Raw genomic sequence first — 15,079 nt, forward strand, 5'->3', positions numbered from 1 at the left:
TACAAGACACAATGTACGTTGAGGCCTGTAACAAAGACCGAGGCACAGTGAGAGGAGGGAGTCAGACTTGGTGAGGGGCACGAGGGGGAGGATGGAGGGAGAGAGGCATAGGACAGGATGAGTAACTGGAGGCAGACAGCGCTTCGGAGAGGAGGAGGCAGTTGTTTGGCGAGTTGTTGTGTAATGGCAGGAGGAGGAGGAAGAGGAGGAGGAGGAGGTCGTTGAAGTGACTGGGTCAAGGCTGTGCTTCTCCTTCACCACCAACAAGCTGCGAGTTCATTCCAGCTTCATGCAATCAATTGTAGGCTTTCTCTCTCTCTCTCTCTCTCTCTCTCTCTCTCTCTCTCTCTCTCTCTCTCTCTCTCTCTCTCTCTCTCTCTCTCTCTCTCAAGATGCTTAAGTACATATCTTCCTCTCGTCTCGTTTTCATAAGGGCTTTGACTGTGGACGGAAAGTTGCACTCTGTTCATTATCTGCATCACAAGATAGGCCACACTGTTGATGCAGCGTAGGAGTTCACCGGAGAGCCGCCTTACAGAGGAGATGGTTTCCGGGTCCCTCACGTGCTTTGCTTGGGTCTGAAATAGAGGAATGAAAGGATTAGGTGAGTCAAGATCGTCACGTTGGTATTCTTATTTTCTTTTATGATTTCCTCGTCTTTGTGTTGTTTGAGTTGAGTTGTTTTATTAAGTTGGTTTGTTTTGCTTTGCTTGGGATGAATTACTGGTTTGTTCAGTGGTTTGTTCTGCCCTCCTCTTTGTATGCCCGTCCTCTTGAGTCCATTGGTTTCCTGCTCTTCAGTTGATTAATGTGTCCCATTATTTAGCTTATTTGTAGCATGCGTGTGAGCCGCTCCTCAGTTTACTGCTGTGTCTTATTCTTCAGTTTACAATCGTCTCCTGCTCTGATGTTTATGAGTCTTATATCATCTCCAGTTCCGGTGACTCTCTCTCTCTCTCTCTCTCTCTCTCTCTCTCTCTCTCTCTCTCTCTCTCTCTCTCTCTCTCTCTCTCTCTCTCTCTCTCTCTCTCTCTCTCTCTCTCTCTCTCTCTCTCTCTCTCTCTCTCTTTCTGAAAAGTTTATTAGTTTAAAACCTGTATTATCTATACGAGATTTATTATTATAACTAACTATTATTACATCAACAACAACAACAACAACAACTACTACTACTACTACTACTACTACTACTACTACTACTACTACTAATAATAATAATAATAATAATAATAATAATAATAATAATAACATTACTATTACTACTACTACTACTATTATTATTATTATTATTATTATTATTATTATTATTATTATTATTATTATTATTATTATTATTATTGAAAGTAGTAGCAGTAATAGTAGTAGTAGTAGTAGTAGTAGTAGTAGTAGTAGTACTAGTAGTAGTAGTGCTAATAGTAGTAGTAGTAGTAGTAGTAGTAGTAGTAGTAGTAGTAGTAGTAGTAGTAGTAGTAGCAAGAGTAGTACTAAAAATAGAAGTAATAGTTGTGTCTCACAACACAAGGGGGTAGTCACAGCCTGCCCTCTAAAGACAACTCTCTTCCTCCACACAAAACTACAAGCACCTAATAACACACACACCCTTCACTCCAAAAAATTTAAAATCATGGCGACTCCTACACCAGCCTCGGAGTCCCCATCTGGGGAGGGGACCATAAATGTCCCCAGGTCGGACTGCCTTTCCGTCGACGACCCTAAGTGTCTTGACACCCCCCTCAACTTTTTCTTCATTAACTTCTGCAACATTCGCGGTCTAAGATCTAATTTTCAATCTGTAGAACACCACCTCTCCTCTTCTAAACCTCATCTTCTTTTCCTCACTGAAACTCAGGTGTCTGAGGCAACTGACAGTAGCCCCTTTTCTGTTCCCTCCTACTTTCTCTATCCTCATTTTCGATCCAAAGCTGGATGCTGCGTTTATGTGCGCAATGACTTAACCTGCTCTCGTGCCCACGCTCTTGAATCTTCCGAGTTTTCCACCATCTGGCTACGACTACAGAGTCATTCTCATACTAAATTTATCTGTGCTGTATACCTCTCTCCTAACTCCTCTGACTATAAGAAATTCTTTGACTACTTAACTTCCAAAGTGGAGCACATTCTGACCCTCTTCCCTTTTGCAGAGATCTCCATTCTTAGAGACTTCAATGTTCACCACCAGCTTTGGCTTTCCTCTCCCTTCACTGACCATCCTGGTGAACTAGCCTACAACTTTGCTATCCTCCATGACCTTGAGCAATTGGTGCAACACCCTACTCGTATTCCTGACCGTCTTGGAGATACGCCCAACATTCTTGACCTTTTCCTGACCTCTAATCCTTCTGCTTATGCTGTCACCCTTTCTTCTCCGTTGGGCTCCTCCGATCACAATCTCATATCTTTATCTTGTCCTATCACTCCAATCCCTCCTCAGGATCCCCCTAAGCGAAGGTGCCTCTGGCGTTTTGCCTCTGCTAGTTGGGGGGACCTGAGGCGGTATTTTGCTGATTTTCCTTGGAATGACTACTGCTTCCGTGTCAGAGACCCGTCTTTGTGTGCTGAGCGCATAACAGAGGTGATAGTGTCTGGCATGGAGGCGTACATTCCTCACTCTTTTTCTCGTCCTAAACCTTCTAAACCTTGGTTTAACACAGCTTGTTCTCGTGCTATACATGATAGAGAGGTGGCCCACAAAAGGTACTTAAGCCTTCCTTCACCAGAATCTCATGCACTTTATATTTCTGCCCGGAACCATGCCAAGTCTGTTCTCCAACTAGCCAAAAACTCCTTCATTAACAGAAAATGTCAAAACCTTTCAAGATCTAACTCCCCTCGTGATTTCTGGCATCTAGCCAAAAATATCTCCAATAACTTTGCTTCTTCTTCTTTCCCTCCTTTACTTCAACCAGATGGCACCACTGCTATCACATCTATTTCTAAAGCTGAACTCTTTGCTCAAACCTTTGCTAAAAACTCTACCTTGGACGATTCTGGGCTTGTTCCTCCCTCTCCTCCACCCTCTGACTACTTCATGCCTCGTATTAAAATTCTTCGTAATGATGTTTTCCATGCCCTCGCTGGCCTAAACCCTCAGAAGGCTTATGGACCTGATGGGGTCCCTCCTATTGTTCTCCGAAACTGTGCCTCCGTGCTTGCACCTTGCCTAGTCAAACTCTTTCAGCTCTGTCTGTCAACATCTACCTTTCCTTCTTGCTGGAAGTTTGCCTACATTCAACCTGTTCCTAAAAAGGGTGACCGCTCTAATCCCTCAAACTACCGTCCTATTGCTTTAATTTCCTGCTTATCTAAAGTTTTTGAATCTATCCTCAACAGGAAGATTCTTAAACATCTATCACTTCACAACCTTCTATCTGATCGCCAGTATGGGTTCCGTCAAGGCCGCTCTACTGGTGATCTTCTGGCTTTCCTTACTGAGTCTTGGTCATCCTCTTTTAGAGACTTTGGTGAAACTTTTGCTGTTGCCTTGGACATATCAAAAGCCTTTGATAGAGTCTGGCACAAAGCTTTGATTTCCAAACTACCCTCCTACGGTTTCTATCCTTCTCTCTGTAACTTCATCTCAAGTTTCCTTTCTGACCGTTCTATTGCTGCTGTGGTAGACGGTCACTGTTCTTCTCCTAAATCTATTAACAGTGGTGTTCCTCAGGGTTCTGTCCTGTCACCCACTCTCTTCTTATTATTCATTAATGATCTTCTAAACCAAACTTCTTGTCCTATCCACTCCTATGCTGATGATACCACCCTGCACTTTTCCACGTCTTTTCATAGACGTCCAACCCTTCAGGAGGTAAACATATCACGCAGGGAAGCCACAGAACGCCTGACTTCTGATCTTTCTAAAATTTCTGATTGGGGCAGAGCAAACTTGGTATTGTTCAATGCCTCAAAAACTCAATTCCTCCATCTATCAACTCGACACAATCTTCCAGACAACTATCCCCTCTTCTTCAATGACACTCAACTATCCCCCTCTTCTACACTGAACATCCTTGGTCTGTCCTTTACTTATAATCTGAACTGGAAACTTCACATCTCATCTCTAGCTAAAACAGCTTCTATGAAGTTAGGTGTTCTGAGACGTCTCCGCCAGTTTTTCTCACCCCCCCAGCTGCTAACTCTGTACAAGGGCCTTATCCGTCCATGTATGGAGTATGCTTCACATGTCTGGGGGGGTTCCACTCATACTGCTGTTCTAGACAGGGTGGAATCAAAAGCTTTTCGTCTCATCAACTCCTCTCCTCTAACTGACTGTCTTCAGCCTCTCTCTCACCGCCGCAATGTTGCATCTCTAGCTGTCTTCTACCGCTATTTTCATGCTAACTGCTCTTCTGATCTTGCTAACTGCATGCCTCCCCTCCTTCCGCGGCCTCGCTGCACAAGACTTTCATCTTTCTCTCACTCCTATTCTGTCCACCTCTCTAACGCAAGAGTTAACCAGTATTCTCAATCATTCATCCCTTTCTCTGGTAAACTCTGGAATTCCTTGCCTGCTTCTGTATTTCCACCTTCCTATGACTTGAATTCCTTCAAGAGGGAGGTTTCAAGACACTTATCCACCAATTTTTGACCACTGCTTTGACCCTTTTAGGGACTGGCATTTCAGTGGGCATTTTTTTTTATTAGATTTTTGTTGCCCTTGGCCAGTATCCTTCCTACATAAAAAAAAAAAAAAAAAAAAAAAAGTAATACTAACAGCAACATCACCAGTAGTAGTAGCAGTATTTGTAGTAGTAGTAGTAGCAGTAGTAGTAGTAGTAGTAGTAGTAGTAGTAGTAGTAGTAGTAGTAGTACTAGCAGAAGTAGTAGTAGTAGTAGTAGGAGTAATAGTACTAGCAGAAGTAGTAGTAGTAGTAACAATAGTTGTAGTACTAGCAGTAATAGTAGTAGTAGTAGTAGTAGTACTAGTAGTAGTAGAAGTAGTAGTAGTAGTAGTAGTAGTAATAGTAGTAACATTAATTATAATAATAATGATAAAAGTAATAATAATAATAATAACTTTTATTATCATTATTATTATTATTATTATTATTATATAATAATAATAATAATAATAATAAAAATAATAATAATAATAATAATAATAATAATAATAATAATAATAATAATAATAATAATAATAATAATAAAAGGTGGTTTGTGATTGGCTGTTGCAATGCAGCGCAAGTTTCCTATTGGTCGCGCCCGATCACAGTTGCCAGTGAAGGACCACCTCCCGAGCCCCAACACCCTATCCGTGGTGCACGTGCTTCCCTGCCTGTGAACCCTAAAGACGGTGCTCTGCAAGGCGGCAACACTGTGTGCATTTCTTCACAACTCCAAACTCTCCAGTGTCAAGCACTTTCCAAGCACCTCAGGTATCCTAAATACTAGTGTACCCTAGTGGGACATTCAGTCTGTCAGATGACAGGAGACAGGATGGATGGTGGACGCTCCTTCAGCACATACATGCGTGGGGAGTGTGTCGTGGAGAATGGCGACATTCTCCGCGGCCCCCCACGCACTGTCAAAGTATCCATGGGAGATCACGACGCGAAATCTTTCTTCTGCTGTTGCTGGCCACGAGGGCATCGCTTCAAGAAGGTAGCCAAATTCTTTTTCAAACCGCATAAAGAAGAACCCAGTCTCCAGAAGTACACGTCTCTGGAGACTGTGATGTACATGGACGGCATGGTTTTCCGCGAATACTGGACGCCAGGCAAGACGGCCGTCAAGGTCTCCATCAAGCAGCGACGCGGAAAGAAGGTTGTCCTCTTTGGCCGCCTGGCAACCTTCCTTCAAGAGATGGAGAACCGAAATTCAGAAAAGTTCGTTCTTTATGTCACGGAAACCAGCTTCAAAATTATTCAAAAGGACCGAGTGGCTTCAGGCGGCGACGAGACCGATGCCGCTGAGAAACAGAAAAATAAGCCGTTACAAGAGAACGATAAGTACGAGTGCGCTAAACGCGGGGATGACGAAAACGAAGTAAAGATCGACTACGCGATTTCCTTGTTCAACAGTTTTAAGAAGAAAGATAAACCCGTTAACCTCATAACAACTCCAGAAATTGTAAAGTTGCCGTCAGTAATCCCCATGCAAACCAAGAACGTGCGGTCATTCAACAAAGACGCTCCTGCTGCACGCCAACAGCAGCGCAGCGCACCTCGTACCGTCCGTCGCGATAAGCAGGCGTCTATGAAGCCTAAAGAAACAAACAAAGAAAAACAGATCGTTCAGGTTCAGGAAATACACAAGAAAGACATTCCATGCGAGACAGAGAATAATGCTGATAAAAAGGCGACTAATAAGAAAGTCAAAGAAGATACAGAAGAACAAAATCATACAGAGATGAAGAAAGAATCAGGAACAATGAGTGAAGTACAGCTAGTTCACGAAAAACACAATGAAAACGCGGAAAGTGTCGAAAAGAATCCAGCAGAAGAGAAGAGCGCAGTTTGGGAAGAATATGATAAAAATGAGTCTGAAGAGACTGAAGGAGACACCGAAGATGTGGAAAGCGTCCCTACAAAAACAGAGAAGACAGATGAGGAAGAGAAAGAAGATACTGAGAAACAAAAAGTTACCGAGAAGGAAATGAAACCTGCAAAAATTAGTGAAATGCAGCTAGTTCAGGAAAAAGACGATGAATATCATGAAGGCGAGGAAGCTAATACTCTTGAAGGAAAGGAGACTAGTGTTTCGGAAGACTATGATGCGCATGACACTGGAAAGAAGGAAGTGGTTGTTGAAGATGTGAAAAGTACCTCTCCTGAGAAAGACAATGCAGATAAGGAAATTAAAGAGGGACAAAATTTTGAGAAGGAAGCTGAGAAACAAGACGTTATTGAGAAAGTTAACCTTCCCTCTATAACCAAACTTTTGTCTTTAACCAAAGTCATCGTGAAGAACAGTACAAGGAGAGAGAAGATACGGAAAGCAATGCTTTTAAGAAAGAAGAGAGAGAGAGTGTGTCGCTTGGCAATGAGAAGACAACATCACCGGTGGAAAAAATGACGACGCGGAATAATATAGGGAAGGATCAACATTTGAAAAAGAAGGTAATGACTTGCCGCCACAAGAACACCGCGATGGCCAATGTAAGCAGCAAGTGGAGGTGGTGGAAGGCCTCCCCACCAACACCGGTGAAGAACATGACGGCGAGAATGAAGGTAAAGAAGGAACTGGAGTTAAGAAAGAAGACGTTCTCGTGTAGCCATTACCGTTATGTCCGTCAGCTGAAAAGAAACAATCAAATGTCAGGAGAGAAGAAAAAGCGCTACAAGAAAATAAATCTGAAATCCGTCCGCTGTAAGATCGACACCCATTACAGCCTACCTAGTGATTATAAACCTGATCTGGATTCGAAGTTACTGGAATCACAGCCGCCACCCTCAGGCCCAGCGCGAGTGAAATGGGCCCGAGAGGTGGTTGCCCTTAAGGCTCGGCTGCGTTCACAGAAACAGAAGAAAGGGCAGACTAGTGTGCAGAGCCTCCATCACGGGTCGCAAGCCGCTAAACACCGAGTCACTCGCACTGAGGACCATCCTAGTCAGTGCAACCGAGAAAATTGGAAAAAAAAACAGTACAAAAACAAAGTAAACTTTCTAACTATGGATTAAGAAGCCTAAGCACTGAGTCTTTACTGAGGAACATGCTTGTGAATCGAAACCCGAAATTAGACCAAAAAGAAAAGTTTTTCATCCATTAATTAAGGAGCAAGAACATTAAGTGATTCCACTGAGGAACAAGGTGGTAAGTGAAATCCAGAAATTAATGACAAAAAAATAAAGCGCTTAAAATTTGCAAAGAAAAAAAGAAATATTAATCTATCTGTTATTAACGAAACAACTGAGTGATTCTTCAGCGAGGAACAAGAACATTCGTGACTAAATGAAAAATAATGACGTAAAAGAAATTAAAAGATAAAAAAGATAAAGTAAAAAAAAAGTAACAAGAAAGTCTTTGCTCTCATAACCTATGAAGTATATTAATCGACTGTCAATCCGCCATTGAAACCAGAAATTAATAGAAAAAAAAGTAATTAAAGTATCTTCATTAAATAAGAAGCCTAAATATTTTGAGTGAGAGCAAATCAGAAAACGATGACTATATTTAAGATAAAAATACACCAAAGAAATCTTTATACAAGTTATTTTAGAATGCTACGATTTGAGTGTTAACCTGCTGAGGATCAAGATTGTGAAAACCAAAACAACGACAAAAAACAAAGAAAAGAAAAATTCTATCCAGTATTGGTGAAACAGCCATTGATAGTGAGAGGAAAACTGGTGAAATACGGCTATTAACAGTGAGAGGAAACAAGAGAACAATGGCACAAATAAAAACAAGGAAAAAATAGAAAAAAAAATCTTAACGAGGAAACAAATTAATTAAGTGACTCTCCACTAAGAAAACAAGAAGTAAGGAAAAATAATAATAAAAAAGATTAAAAAAACAAACAAAATACTGTACCGTAACTTAAGAAGTCTGACTTAATTATTAGTCCACTGAGAAAGAAGACTGCGTTTGGAAAACGGCAAACATTGAAAAAAAAGGAAGAAAAATAGTATCTTTTAATGATGTAATCACGTGACTCACCACCGAAAAACTAGATTCTGAGAGGAAGCCAGAAAATGATGAGAAAAAGAAAAAAAATCATAATGGGAAAAGTAAAAAAAAAAATTAATGACAAAATTTTTTAAAAATGTGAAAAATAAAATGAAACAAAAATGACCAAAAATAAAAAAAAAAGTTTACAAAATTATGGAAATAGAGTTAAAGTAAAGAAGGCAGAATATTATGGCAAGTAATGAAAAATAAAAAAAAATGGTGACCAGAAACAGAAAATAATACCGAAAAAGTAAAAAAAAATAATAATGAGGAAAAGGAAGATAATTAAAAAAATACAGAAAATAACAAAAGTAATAAAAATAAAAATAATGAAAAAATACTGAGAAAAATATAAAAAAGAAAGAAATAAAGACATCAAAGTAAAAAATAGCCAGAAAATAATGATAAAAAAAATAAGTCAAAAAACAATGAGAAAACAGTAAAAAAAAAGCCAGAAATAGTGAAAAAAATAAAAGCAGATGATGACAAAAAACAATTGACCAAAATTTTTTAAAAAGCTGAAAATAATGAAAAAAAATAGTAAGGATAATTAAAAACTCAAAAATAATGATGAAAAGTAAAAAAAAAATAATAATAATGAAAAAAAGTAAAAAAAAACAGAAAACAAAAAAATAATGAAAAAAGTAAAATAATAATGAAAAAAGTATAAAAAAATAACAAAAAAATAATAATGGAAAAAAAACAGAAAACAAAAAAAATAATGAAAAAAGTAAAATAATAATGAAAAAAGTATAAACAAATAACAAAAAAATAATAATGAAAAAAAGTTAAAAAAAAAATAATAATGAAAAGTAAAAAATAATAATAATAATGAAAAAAGTAAAAAAAAAAATAATAATGAAAAGTAAAAAAAAAAGAAAATAATAAAAAGTAATGAAAAAAAAAAGAAAATAATAAAAAAATAATAAAAAAAGTAAAAAAATAATGAAAATAGTAAAAAAAAGAAAATAATAAAAAATCATGAAAAAAATTTAAAAAATAATAATAATAATGACAAAAAATGAAAATAATAGCAAAAAAGTAAAATAAACCAAAAAAAAAATAATGACAAAACATCAATAAAAAATGACAAAAGTGGAAATCCAGAAAATAATTATAACGAAAAAAATGAAAAAAAGATAAATAATGAGAACAAGTAAAAAAAATATTGACAAGAAAGGAAATTAAACAAAATAGCGACAAAAAGTGAAAAATAGCGCCAAGAATAAAAAAAAAAAACCCAGAAGATAATGACAAAAAAAGTAAAAAAGTGAAAATAATTACAAAAACAAAAAACCCAGAACAAAATTAATAAAAAGTAAAAAAGCAGAAAATGACAAAAAAAAGTAAAAAAGCATAAAATATTGATAAAGTAAAAAATAAATATGACAAAAATAAAAAAAATAAAAAAGTGATGGAAGGGACCAAAAGGTGACGAAAGTGATAAAAGAGTGAAAATGGAAGAAAATAATGACAAAAAATGTAAAAAAAAAAATTCCACAAAATAATGACAAAGTAAAGACAAAATAATAACAAACATGAGAAAAGTAAAAAAAAATAAAATAATTACAATAAAATAAGAAAGATAAGCAGAAGAGTAAGAAAAAAACATAAAAGAATTACAAAAGATTAAAATAATGAAAATAAAATAGTAAAAAAAAGCAAATTGTAAGTATAAGAAAAAACAAAGTAATAAAAAAGTAGAGCCAGGAAATTATGACCAAAAAGAAAAAAAAGGAAAAATAATTACAAAAAAGAGAAAATATAAGAAAAATAGTCACAAAAAACATAAAACAACTACAAAATATTAAAATAATGAATATCAATAAAAAGTAAAAAAAAAAATGAAAATTTATATAACAAATAATTAAAAATCTAGAAAATAATAACAAAGAAAGTATAAAAGCTAGAAAATAATGACAAAAAAGAAATAAAACCAAAAAATGATACAAAAGTCAGAAAAAATATTCAAAGAAAATAGTAATAAATAAAAAAATCTTATTGAATGAAGAAGCATAAAGAAAAAATAAAAAAAAGAAGCCAGGAAATGACAAAAAAATGAGAAAAAAAACAAAAAAGCACAAAATAATAACAAAAATGAAAATGGCAAAAAAATTTTAAAATAAAATAAAAATAACGAAATATAAATAACAAAATAAAGTCAAAACCTAGAAAACAATTATAACGGATAATAAGTGATGACAAAAAGGTAAAAAAAACACAACGTAACGAAAAAAATACTGAAAATAATAAGAAAATAAAAAAAAACGGTGAAAAGTTAAAAACCCAGAAAAAAAATTTGAAAAAAAGTAAAAAAAAAATCAAAATAATTACAAAAAGTAAAAGCCGAGAAGAAAATGACCATGAAGTAAAAAAGCAGAAAATAAGAACAGAAAAGTAAAAAAATAAAATAAAATGATAACCAAAAATAAAAAAAAAAGGAAGAAAAATAGTGACAAAAAGTAGAGAATCACAAAAAAAATGAGAAATGTAAAAAAAAAATTATAAAATAATAAAAAATGAAAAGATAAACAGAACAGTAACAAAGATATTAAACAATTACAAAAAGATTAAAATAATAAAAATCACAAAAAAGTTAAAAAAATGCAGAAAATAATTATAAAAATGAAAAAAGTAAAAAGAGCCAGAAAATAGTGATAAAAGAAAAAAATACCAAAAAAGAGAAAGGATAAGCAAAATAGTGTCAAAACATAAAACAACTTCAAAGATTAAAATAATGAAAATGACAAAAAAAATAATGAAAAATAATAGAGGCAGAAAATAGTGACAAGAAAAGTATAAAAGCTAGAAAATAATGACAAAAAAAATTAATGAAGAAAAAAAAGTAAAAGCAGAAAAAAAGCAGAAAAAGCAGAAAAGTAAAATAATAAATAAAAAAAATCTCAGTTAATAATGAAAAAACATGAAATAAAAAAATACATAAAAATGCTTGTAGTAATAACCTAAAAAGTATATGAATTGTGTTATTCCATTGAGGAACAAGGTTGTGAAGGGAAAACAGGAAATATTGAAAAAAAAAAAAAAAGATTTATCCCTTAATGGAGAAGCATAAGTATTGACTCTCCACTGAGGAACAAGACTGTGAGTGAAAAGAAAAAAAAATAATAATGACAAAAAGGAAAAAAAAATAGAAAATAAAAAAAAAATGTCTTAACGAGGAAACTAATAAGCCAAAGGCTATTCACTGAGGAGTGGAAATAAGGAAATAAAAAAAAATAATAATAACATAAAAGCACACAAAAAAATCTTTATACTCGCAACTTAAGATGATTATGAATTGACTTGGTCCACTAAGGAACACCATTGTGAATGGTGACCACAAAATAATAATAAAGAAAAGAGAGAACTGTATCTTTAATGGAGAAGCATAACCATTCACTCTCCACTGAGGAACACGATTGTGGAACAAAACCAGAAAATAATTTAAAAAAAAAAGTTAAAAAATAAGAAAAGAAAAGAAAAAAAAAAATATATATATATATATATATATATATATATATATATATATATATATATATATATATATATATATATATATATATATATATATCAATTGATGAAGAATCATAAGTATTGTCTCTTCATTGAGGAACAAGAACGTGAATGAAATCCATAAATGAATGACACACAAAAAAAATAGATAGATAAAAATGAAAAGTTAAAAATTACAAAAAAAAAAAAAAAAGAATTCAGTGTTATAATCATGACAATAATCATGATTATAACAGAAATTCATGAAAAAGAAAAGTAAAAAAAAAAGAAATTATCCATGAATGAAGAAGCCTAACCTTTAAGTTTCTCCTGCTTAACATTGTGCGTAAAATCCAGAAAATGACAAAAAAGTTAAAAATCTTAAAAAAAAAAAAAAAAGATGCAAAACTGCATCTCTTAACGAAGAGACAACTGAGAGATACTCCACTCAAAAACTAAATTGAAATGAAATCAGAAAATCAGGAAAAAAATGAAAAAAAATGATGGAAAATAAAAAAAAAATACTTCATAGATTTCATAGGTTACAAATAGTAACCTATGAAATCTACAAATTGAACACATTGAGGATCAAGTGTGTGAGTGCAGCCCACAAAAATAATGGTGACAAAAGAAATGTGAAAAAAAAAGCAACTTTAGCCACTTATAAACAAGTTGCCTTGTGTATATACTTGTGCTGCTAATAAAAAAAATAAAAAAAAACTAACATTTATACAATCTATACCATTAGCAATTTTTTATATGATTGTACTGTAGTGGAAGACAAACATGCTACCTTTTTTTCTTATTAATAAAGTAAACCAACTAAAAACCATCACTTTCAATATCCTAAGCTGCTGATTAGAGTGAACTGACTATGTAATTGACTTGAATGGACACGGCAATCAGAGAGAGAGAGAGAGAGAGAGAGAGAGAGTATGGAGGTGGTCTCGTCTTAATGCCACGACGACGACAACAACAACAATAACACCAACAACTACTGCTACCGGTACTGTTACTGTTACTGCTACTACTACTGCTACTACTACTGCTACTGCTACTACCACTACTAATACTACTGCTGCTACTACTACAGTCACTCTAAGGTTTCTTAGGACAAAGCGTGTCCTTTGTGTTGAGGGAAAGCAAAGTGAAGGCTTCTCATTTGGGTCCCGCCTCACGTGCACTGTAGCCCGCCAGCAAGTCCTGCACGTGGGCGTGGCACTCCAGCACGCGTTTCTTGGGGCCTCTAATGTGAAGCTTGGCCCGCGGCGGGTCCCAAGTGTGGCACACCAAGACGCAGTAGTGGCGCGCTAAATACCGAAGGTGGCACTCCCCGGCGCCAGCCAGCCTGTGTCTGAACCGAGGAGGCACCACAATGCTGCGCCGCACCAAGCTGTGGGCCTCCTCGCCACCTGCCTCCTGGGCTGCAGTGTCCTTTACAGGGGCCGCCGGGTCCTCCACGGGGGGACGCTCAGCTGGCCTCCCTGTTCGACGCGAGCGTCCTCCTGCAGCGCCAGTGGCACCGCCTCCCGCGACAGGAGAGGCACCGGGACGCGGCCGTCGCCACCATTGTCCGGGGAGAGCTGCATCTCGGTCAGCCAGTCAAACATTACAAGCAGGACGTGTCGTTTCAGGGGACAGTGTTGTCTTAGAAGCTTCTTCAGTTTCCGTCGTACAAGTTTGTAGTGGATCACTTTGAGCTGATCCTCAGTGTGTCCTGTATAAGTCTGCAGATCCTTGGTTTCCTCGAGTGACTGATGGTGGCGCCACGGCAGGAGGGAGAGGACGCAGGAGCACCCTATCAGCAGGCCAATACACCTTTTTATCTTCTCCCTTCACAGGTAAGCCGAGGGAGAGAGAGAGAGAGAGAGAAAAAAAAATAGAGATAAAGATGATGAGGAATAAGAGACTGCAGAGGGTGGAAGTGGAGGAGGATAGGAGAGGAGGAGGAGGAGAAGGAGAAGGAGGAGGAGGAGGAGGAGGAGAAGCTCTGCGGGAGATGAGACGGTGAGTTGAGTCGACTGCCTCTTACGTACATGCTGGTATTGTGTGTGTGTGTGTGTGTGTGTGTGTGTGTGTGTGTGTGTGTGTGTGTTGCTATTCTTGTTTCTATTGTCTGTTGTCAGAAAGTGAACATGAATATCAGGAAAAAAAAGGAAGGTCTTTCACTCCTACTACACAAACACTCTCTCGGCACATCTCTCTCTCTCTCTCTCTCTCTCTCTCTCTCTCTCTCTCTGGGAATGGAGTCTAGAAGGTGGGTGGGGAGATAGGTGGGTGGAGAGACGTTTTATCCTGTTCTATTTTCGTCTTCACCTTTTCTGGTACACGTTTATCCTTGTATCATGAATCACGATGTCTTGAGTACCTGACGGGAGTTGTGGTTGTTCGTATTCGCCCGGGTTTCGGGACGGTCCTGTGTATTGCCATGTTTTTCTTGTTTTATCCATTTTTGTATATATATTTGTAGGTCATATTATGAATATCTATTTTTATGTGCCTTTTGTATATTACTTGGGTGAGAATTAATATATAGGGAAGTGAGGTGTTATCAAGCGCGTTCTGGGTGGCCAGTGGTGACGTGGCCAGGGCTGTGTCGACACCAGGGTGGTGTTGGTTGTGTGGGGTGCACCTGGGTCCTGTGTTGGCCTTTGAAGGTATGTTAAGCACTATAAATTTCTCTATTTGACTGTGATTATTATGTGTGTTGTTAGATGTGGGTATGGTTCTGGGAAAATGTGTGGATTGCCTCCATACGGTGCATAGCTGTGCAGGATTTATGTGGTGACGTGGCTACGGTGCAGGGAGTAGGTGGTGCAATGCCGGCGACCGGACACATTGTGAATTACCAGGGGTTGTGCGGGGTGCGCCAGGTTCCTGTGGTGTCCTTCCAAGCTGGAAAGGTTTAGGATGTATAGTGGGTCTCCAGTGACGGGAGGTACCGCGTAAGTTAATTTATGTTTTGTGAATGTCTTTGATG

At 36.8% G+C, this 15,079-nt stretch overlaps 1 protein-coding gene across 4 annotated transcripts in view; it reads left to right on the forward strand.

Annotated features, from left to right (window-relative positions):
* Positions 1-14,392: 14,392 nt before the first annotated feature.
* LOC135092872 (uncharacterized) overlaps positions 14,393-15,079 on the forward strand; it is a 66,915-nt gene continuing 66,228 nt past the window's right edge. For all 4 annotated transcript variants that reach the window (XR_010263102.1, XR_010263103.1, XM_063991622.1 and 1 more), the window contains exon 1: positions 14,393-14,756. The gene's annotated coding sequence lies outside the window, so the exon portion shown is untranslated. The remainder of the gene's footprint in view (positions 14,757-15,079) is intronic.

Source organism: Scylla paramamosain, chromosome 41 (assembly GCF_035594125.1).
Source record: "Scylla paramamosain isolate STU-SP2022 chromosome 41, ASM3559412v1, whole genome shotgun sequence".
In the NCBI taxonomy this organism is placed as follows: Eukaryota; Metazoa; Arthropoda; class Malacostraca; order Decapoda; family Portunidae; genus Scylla; species Scylla paramamosain.